The 9,447-nt window shown below is 37.5% G+C and overlaps 1 pseudogene; it reads left to right on the top strand.

Annotated features, from left to right (window-relative positions):
- Positions 1-2,095: 2,095 nt before the first annotated feature.
- On the top strand, positions 2,096-3,208 carry LOC114025980 (annotated as a pseudogene).
- The last annotated feature ends 6,239 nt before the right edge of the window (positions 3,209-9,447 follow it).

Genomic DNA, 9,447 nt, shown 5'->3' with positions numbered 1-9,447 from the left:
TGCCCAGGATCACACAGCTAGTAAGTGTCTGAGGCCAGATTTGACTCAGGAAGATGAGTCTTCTTGACTTCAGGCCCAGCACTCTATCTACTGTGCCATTTAGCTGCCCTAGTATATAAGTGTATATGTATATAAACATAAATGACATGTATACACAGCATGTACATAAAATAAATACAAGGTAAATTGAATGGTTAGGGAAGGCATTAGCAGCTGTGAGGATTAGGGAAGGCATCATGTATGAGGTATCACTTGAACAGAGTTTTGAAAGAAACAAGAGATTCTAAGAGGCAGAGAATGTAGTAGTGCATTCCAGGCATGGGAGACAACCAGTATAAAGGCATAGGGATAGACAATACAGTGTTGTATGTGAGGAACAGCAAGAAGTCCAGTTTGCCTGAACAGTAGAGTGCATGAAGGAGAGTAAAGAACAACTAAATTGGAAAGGTAGATTGGGGTCAGGATGTAAAGAGCTTTAATATTAAATAAGAGAACTTATATTTGATCCTAGAAGCAATAAGGAATTCACCGAGTAGACAAGGTGGCATGCTTTCAGAGGAGCACATTGGCAAATACATAGAGGATGGACTGGAAAGGGGAGAGACTTGAGGCAAGGAGAATAATTAGGAGGTTATTGAAATAGATGAAGACCTGAGCTAGGGTGGTAGCCATTTGAATAAAGGAAAAGAGATGGATTTGAGAAACATTGTATGGGTAAAAAAAATAAAAAGATTAGACAACTGATTAGATTTATGTGGTGTGAGAAAATGAGGAATCAAGGATAACACTTAGGTTACAAACCTGGATGACTGGAAAGTTGGAAATATCCTTAATAGAAATGGGGAAATTTTGAAAAGGGGATTTTGAGGTGAAAGATGAGTTCAGTTTTGGACATATTGAGTTTAAGTTTGAAATATCTAATAGGCAGTTGGGGGTATGTGATTGGGGGACAGGTAATAGACTAAGGTTGTATGTACAGATTTGAGAGTCGTCTGTGTAGATATTATAATTAAGCCCATGGGTGCAGATGAGATCACCAAGTGAGATAGTGTAGAGGGGGAATAGAAGAGGGCCCAGGATAGAACCTTGGGGTTCACGCACAGTTAGGAAGTTTGATATGAGTGATGAACTAATAAATATTGAGAAAGAACAATCAGATAGGTAGAAGATGGATCCAAAGAGAGCAGAATCATGAAAACCCAGAGAAGATAGAATATCCTGGAGAACAGAGTCTTCAACAGTGCCTAAAGCTTCATAGAAGTTAAAAAATGAAGACTAAGAGAACCATCAGGTCTGGTATCAAGAAGTCATTGGTAACTTTGAATAGGGTAGTTTCAGTTGAATAATGAAGTTAGAAGCCAGAAGAGAAAGAGTTAAAAGAGGCACAAAGTATAACAAAAGGCAATGGATATGGTTGTGAGAGGAGAGGAAAAAGCAAAGTCCCTTGATCCCCTATAAGTAATTAAAGTAGCAAATGTATATTGTGTATAGGACAGCCTTTATGTTGCCCCACAGAAAATGCAGAAGATACAAAAGGCCCACTAGAGCCATAAACCTATACAGAAAATGCAGAGGACACATAGGAGCTCATAAACAGATTCAGAAAACATATAAAGCACTCAGAGCAGTTACTTTCAAAAGGTACTGAATTCAGAGTTGCCATTGGGACAAGCGACATTCCAGTGAATCCCTGGCTCTTTCACGTGGTCTTAAACAATCCTTGCCAGACTCATAGCTTCCTCTGTGGTTTGGACTTCCCCAAAAGACAAACACATTTTGGAACTGTTATATGGGCAACCTGATTTTATATCAGACTTGCGCTCTTCAAATAATAACTGCGGAAAGGTCCAGATTCCTTGTTCCCCCATATTACTGTTCCTCTGACTACAAAGACCACGTGTGTTATTCTCATATCTCTCCAAGAAGCGTCCTACTCAAGAACTACTTCCCCTTATAAATTTCATTCAAGAATTCCTGATCTTGAGCTGTGAGCTCTTCCACTCAGCATGTATTTGCCTCCTCCCGCCTTCAGGTGCACCACCTCCTCTCTCTCTCTTTCTCTTAAGGATTTAAACTTGCCACTTCAAAGTTTGCCATGGATGATGATATTGCTGCACTTTTTGACAATGGCTCTAGAATGTGCAAAGCTGGCTTTGCAGGAGATGATGTCTCTTGGGCTGTCTTCTTTTCCATTATTGGGTGCCCCAGACATCAGGGTGTGATGGTGGGTATGGGCCAGAATGAGAGCTATGTGGGGGATGAGGCCCAGAACAGGAAAGGTATTCTGACCCCAAAGTACTCCCATTAAGCATGGTATTGTCACCATCTATGATGACATGGAGAAGATCTGGAATCATACTTTCTACAATGAGCTCCATGTGGCCCCTGAAGAGCATACTGTGCTGTTCACAGAAGCCCCCTTGAATCCCAAAATAAACAGAGAAAAAATGACACATATTATGTTTGAGACTTTCAGCACTTCAGCCACGTATGTTGCCATCTAGGCTATGTTGTCCTTGTATGCCTCTGGTTGTACCACTGGTATTGTAACGGACTCTAGTGATGGTGTAATAACTGTGCCCATCGGTGAAGGTTATGCTCTTCCCTATGCCATCTTCCTTCTGGATCTGGTTGACCATGATCTGATGGACTACCTCATGAAGATCCTGGCCAAGAGAGGAGATAGTTTCACTACCACAGCTGAGACGGAAATTGTGCATGACATCAAGGAGAAACTGTGTTACTTAGTCCTAGACGTGGAGCAGGAGATGGCCACTGCTGCATCTAGCTCTTCTCTAGAAAAGAGCTATGAGCTCCCTGATGGTAAGGTTATCACCATTTGCCACGAGAGTTTCTGGTGCCCAGAAGCACTCTTCCAACCATCTTTCCTAAGTATGGAATCCTGAATCCATAAAACTACCTTCACTGTGTGATGCTGACATCTGTAAAGGTTTGCATGCCAGTACCATATTATCTTATCTGGTGGTACCACCACTTATCCAAACATCGCTGACCTGTTGCAGAAGGAGATTACAGCTCTAGCCCCCAGCACAATGAAAATCAAGATCTTGCCCCACCTGAGCACAAATACTCTGTCTGGATTAGAGACTCCATTCTGGTTTCTTTCTCCACCTCCTAGCAGATGTGAATCAGCGAATAGGAGTATGATGAATTTGGGTCCTCCACTGTCCACCACAAATGCTTCTAGATAAATTGTTTGTGGGTTGTTGTTGTGGGTTTTTGTTTGTTTGTTTGTTTTTGGTCAGAGGGTATACATGATAATCCCCTTCCAAAAAGAAATGAAATTGGCATGGCTTTATTTGTTTGTTTGTTTGTTTTTGGCACTTGACTCAGGATTTAAAAATCTGAATGGTGAAGGTGATGAGCAGTCTAAGTATGTTGGAGGCAAACAACCCCAGAGTTCTACAGTGTGTCTTTGGGGATCTGGTTGTACATTTGAGATTTTTGTTCATTTTTTTAAATAGTCATTCCAAACATTGTATGATGCATTGTTACAAAGAGTTACTTGCCTCTATGAAGGCTGTCCTGCTTGACACAAGGGAACTACTTAACATAAATCCAGAGTAGGGAGAGAGGAAAGGTAGTGGTATTACTTTACATGAAAATTATATAATCCTTTTAAAAAAAAGGAAACAACCTTTTTGTATTTCCCACCTTAATACTTGTTCCTTTTTTTTTTGTCAGAGCCATAATTTTGTCAGATTCCTAATTTCCCTTCCTGCCCCCACCATAGATGTGAATGAGAACTTTTACAGTCTCCCTGGGTGTCCCATGAGATAGGTGCCAGTAGTTGGGGAACTTTACCTGTCCACTGACAAGACCAGTTCAAATTAAAGAACACATGTCAAGGCGGGGGGGAGAATTCCTGATTTGGGGATTCCTTGAATCAACACCCAGAGCTGGTGCTGCTCAAAAAATGTCCGTTCTCTGCTAGAGGACTAGATTCTGGGGTCACATGACTTAGGAAATTTCCTTCATCTACACAAGAAGCTGGGGCTCAGGAACATTGTCTATAAACTCCCCTCTTGGTCCAAGTTGGCAAATACATATTTATTTCCATTTTCTACTTCTGCAGGAAGCCTTGCCTATCTTTATCCTGGTTCTGAAGATGGGGGTAGTGATACAATCTGGCTAAAGCAGGCTGCACAACCACCCCTACCACCCCAAACAGGGATAAAGGGGGAAAGAGAGGAACATGTGGATAAAAAATAAATGATAAATCCATAATTGTACTCCCCTACCCCCAACACTAAAAGAATTATACCAACTCCTGTGTTTGAGCTTTGCTAACTCGTTCATAGTTGGTGTATTCAAAAGGTGCCTGGGGTCGCCTTAGCCTATTAAGTGCCTTTGAAAACAGCTACAGCTATTTCTGTGGTAGCTAGGTGGTACAGTGGGTAGAGTGGCAGGTCTGGAGTTAGGAAGGCTCATTTTCCTGAGTTCAAATCTGGTCTCAGGCACTTGTGAGCTGTGTGACCTTGGACAAGTCAATTAACCCTATTTGCCTCAGTTTCCTCATTTGTAAAATGAGCAGAAGAAGGAAATAGCAAACCAGTTCAGTATTTTTTAAATTAATTAATTAATTTTTAATTTTCAGCATTCACTTCCATAAGATTTTGAGTTCCAAATTTTCTCTCACTCCTTTCCCGCCTCCCTCACCAAGATGGCATGCAATCTGATATAGGTTCTACATACACATTCCTAGTAAATATATTTTCACATTAGTCATGTTGTAAAGAAGAATTAGAACCAATGGGAGAAACTATGAGAAAGAAGAAACAAAAAAAAGAGAGAGAGCAAATAATATGCTTCGATCTGCATTCAGACTCCATAGTTCTCTTTCTGAATGTGGACAGCATTTTCCATCATGAGTCTTTTGGAGTTGTCTTAGATCCTTGCATTGTTAAGAAGAGATAAGTCTGTCAAAGTTAGTCATCACACAGTATTGCTATTAACCAGTCCAGTATCTTTGCCAAGAAAATCCCAACAAAATGAAGAGGTAGACACAATTGAAAACAACTGAACAACAGCTCTATCTGGCCTACCAAGGATAAAAAAAAAAAAATGGGGATACAGACACCAGTTCTGAGAAGGTCTGGTTCCTTAGAACTAACAATCGTATAGTTTTGCCTCTCAGAGATCAGAATGTGCTTCTTTTTATATGTATTTACCACTGGTGATTCATATGCCATCAATAAGTATTCTAATTATATTTAAAGCAATGTTTACTGTTACTTGAGGTCAAAAACCTTCTAAACTGAAGTAGATTTCTATGGTATCTAGTATTGCAATAGATACTCATGGTATTTTGTAGATATCTAGGCGAGTTCTCCACAACTGTGTTCTTAGACTTTTTCCTTTCATTTCTGTTTTTAAGACTTGGTCAGTAGAAAGTACATTACTCTGCATTTCCTTGATAAACTTTCTAGTCATTTAAATGTTAAGACTGATTATTTGCCATGTTTTTCATATCATTCTCCAAATCCCTTAGTAGAATGTTATCAAAGGTTCTTTCTGACATTTAGGTAAATGAGAATCACTGTCCTGGTTTTCATGAATAGATATGATATATTTAAAGGAACTAATCAGAAATGTTTATTCCTGGTTATATTTAAAGTAACCTATTTCTACATGTCCAAAATTGCTCTGACTGGAAATTTTAATTTGACTCATCATTCATTCATTCAATCATTCATACTTTCATTCGGTAAATATTTGTTAAGAAGCTGCTAGGTACAAAGCAACTGTGCTCAGTGGTGAGAATACAAAGATATAACACAATAGAGTAGTAACTATGGAGCAGGGTTTTTTCTTGGGTGGGAAGGGACTGGTAAGGGTTGAATTAGATGATTGCTGAGCTCTCTTCCAACTCTGAAATTCTAGGATTATGGAATATGCATAGCATGTGAGTAACATAGAAATAATGGATTATTTAAGTTACCTCAATTCAGTACTTGATTATTTTAAAGATTGAATATTACATTTTTAACACACAAAATTTGAATTTCTATGTTTCTTGTGGCTAAAATCAACATCATCAGGCATGAACAAAAAAGTTAAGCTATTCATCAACTTTTATCTCTCAGAATATATGTATATACATTGAATGAGTGAAATTGATTTTTTCTTTTTCAGAATACTCTGTATTTTGACCCAAGAGAATAAGAAGTGAATGACAAAACTCAGGCATGATTCAATGTCAGAAACAGAATTTGTCAGCTCACATGCTGTATGAGAAAATAATATAAGGGAAGAAAGGGAGAAGAATGCAGAGAGGTATCCAACATAAAATCAACTGGGAGTGCTATGGAGAAATAATACAAGTATCAGGGGAGGCTCTCCCTCATTGGAAAAATCCTCAAAGCAAGATGAATGTGGCCAGATTACAGATTCCTGGGCACTATGTTATACATATGTTGAAAAGTTGGACAGTCATTTTCTCCATTAATCAAAAGAAATAAAATATATGAACCAATATACATATAACACAGAAATATTGGATGGGGACATGGCAAGAAGCCACCACTGAATATGTAGTAAGTTTATTGGAAAAACAAATGTTCATAAATGAATTGTACACCTTTAAAATTCTTCTTGACAACATGTGGACAGTTGTGAACTCCAAGGGTGATAAAATGGAAGACAACTCAGGTCTTACTTATTCACACAGGATGATCTCAAGGTCATTATGTCCCTTTCTCCAGCTTCCATCCTACTTAACCTGTTTCTTCAAAGCCACCTCCTACTTTGTCATTATCAGGACACTACTTGCTTTTAAGGAGAGAGAAGACCTAGAAAAGATGCTAGGTTGCAGTAATTAGGTTTGTGCCTTTGAGGCATGGACTCTCCCTATGAATGCTTTGTGAGGCTTCATAGGGTTCCAGTAAAACTACACACCCACAGTGGGGCTCCCTGATGCCTCATAGTAAGGAAAATGAAGGCAACTGTGGTCTGTCACACAATCAAAATAGTTATGGGGGGAGAGGAGAAAGGGAGCTAATTTTAAATGAGAAGGCGTGCGTGTATTCAATTCCTTTTGCTCAGACATGAAAGTCCAGCAATAAAGGTGAGAGGACTTTTTAAAAATAAATGCAATAATAAGCTGGTTGTTATTTTCAAAAATGCATTGCCTGACTATCTGTACAGGTCAGACTTTCAGGAGTGCCTTAAAAGGTTGCTTTCCCAAATTTGACTCTTTTCAACCTAAATTACATCATAATTATTTTCTTACTACATGCCAACTAAACACCCAGAACCAGGTACTGACCTAGGTAGCACATACACTCATGGGAAAGATCTGTGTTTAAATTTAATTGCAAGAAAAGTAAAATCATTTGGCCATTAGTCACATTTTTATAGCTGAACTTCCAACAGTGTCCAAACTAATATTTTATCCAATATTTTATCTCAAAATAGATTCCTTTATGTCAATATTCTTACCTTAGTTGTTTTTTTTAACTTCAATTTTAAGTTATTTTGTTTTTAATTGTCAAAAGGGGATGATGATAATAAAAATATGTAGAGTACTAGTAGTTTTATTAAAATTATAATAAGAAATAAGGCGGAAGGACTACACAACATTTTAAAGTATTTGTATAACAGTTCTTTACAATTATATCTCACTATACAAAATAAATCCATTCCTCAACAGTTGACTATAGAGCAAATATTTGTGAATCAAAAGTTTTTCCATTGATTAAATGTGGAGAACAATAAATAATATAAATAATGCTCATAAAATGCTGCATAGTTTCGGGGCTTACATGTTTAAAGGAATAAATGAAGCTACTGATAAAATAATAAAAAGCGAAATGCCACAAAATTCAAATAGTGTATTGAAATGGTTAATATTTTTGTTGTTGTTCAGTCATTTCAGTATTGTCCAATTCTTCATGACCCATTTAGGGTTTTCTTGGCAAAGATACTGGAGTGGTTTGCCATCTTCTTCTACAGCTCATTTTACAGACAAGGAAACCAAAGCAAACTGGGTTAAGTGATTTGGCCAGGGTCACAATGCTAGTAAGTGTCGGAGGCCAGATTTGCACGCAGGAAGACGAGTCTTTCTGATTTTAGGCCTGGTGTTCATAAATAATTATGTATCAGATGCAAAACTCTTTGGAGATGGGAGGTTGCTCCTATGAGAGAGATAAACTAAATTTATTGGTTGGCTTTAAATTTGGTGGGAAAAAAATCCCATGATACAGAGGGGGAGAGCATTAGATTTGGAGACAGAAGACCTGAGTCTAAATTCCAGGTCTGATCCTATGTGATCTTTTGCAATTCATTTCACTTCTCTGTGGATTTTTCATCATCTGTCCAAAGAAGATATTAATGCATACACTCCTTACCTCCCAGCATTCTTATAAGAAAAAAGGCTTTGTAAACATAAAATATTATAGAAATTACTACTGATCAGACTCACTGAGCCCCAGTTTCCTCTTCTATCTAATGGGGATAATAATACTTATATTATCTACCCCACAGAGTTTTTATAAGGAAAAAGTCATATAAATATGAGGTATAGTTATTTAAATTTAATCTATAACTCTAACTCTGTGCCAATGCTTCCAAAGTATGGAAAAGCCTTTCTCCTCAGGGGATTTATCATATCCCCAAATGGTTAGAGGTTATGTCATGCAAATGTTACATACTGTACATAAAGCTTGCTGTTTAATGCATTTGCATGAAAGGATTTTGTTTGTTTGAAAAAAATTTCTCTACAGTGAACCTCCTTCTGCTCAGCTGGCTTCAGATACTTATTTGAGGCCTCTTTTTGTAATTAATTATTTCGATAAGAGTAGATTTTCAGGAGCTAATTTCATTGCCAAATTATACATTTCCAAAAATACATAAAATAATCATACTGAAAATTATATTTTATTTCCCCAAGTGGTAGGTTATAATTTTCTACCTCCCCTGAAAGTTATAGACAAATGTCGATATTTAAATCCAAAAGACCTCAGGGAAACTCTAAAATACATAGGTGAACCTAGGAAACTATGTCAAGAGGAAAACTGGCCTTATTCTTTTGGGGAAATCATCCTTCACAAATAAGTGACTCCATGTAAGATAACATAAGCAACGTAGGAGCAAAGGCTCCCCGGGCTTTAGAGATATAACAAATGCTAGTGATCATCCAGGTTCTCTAATCTAACATCAACCCAGATAAAAGGTTTCAATAAAAGATCAGAAAGGTTTTGAAGGCTAAGTTCAGAATAAAATAAATAAAAAATTTTTAAATGAAATCTTTCATGTTCTTAGAGAAAAACAAAATGAAGTTTCCTCAAAAGGAGGCTTTATATCAATATTTGCAACATTTTGGATTAGAGGCTTTGAGTAAAATATTTCAAGCTGTAAAAATTTCACCTTTCAAACATCAACAACAACAAAAGGGCACAAAGATATTTTGGGAAGATATGTTAATAT

This window comes from Vombatus ursinus, unplaced genomic scaffold (assembly GCF_900497805.2).
Source record: "Vombatus ursinus unplaced genomic scaffold, bare-nosed wombat genome assembly UNPS02014832.1, whole genome shotgun sequence".
Lineage (NCBI taxonomy): Eukaryota > Metazoa > Chordata > Mammalia > Diprotodontia > Vombatidae > Vombatus > Vombatus ursinus.
This window is presented reverse-complemented; position numbering and strand designations above follow the sequence as displayed.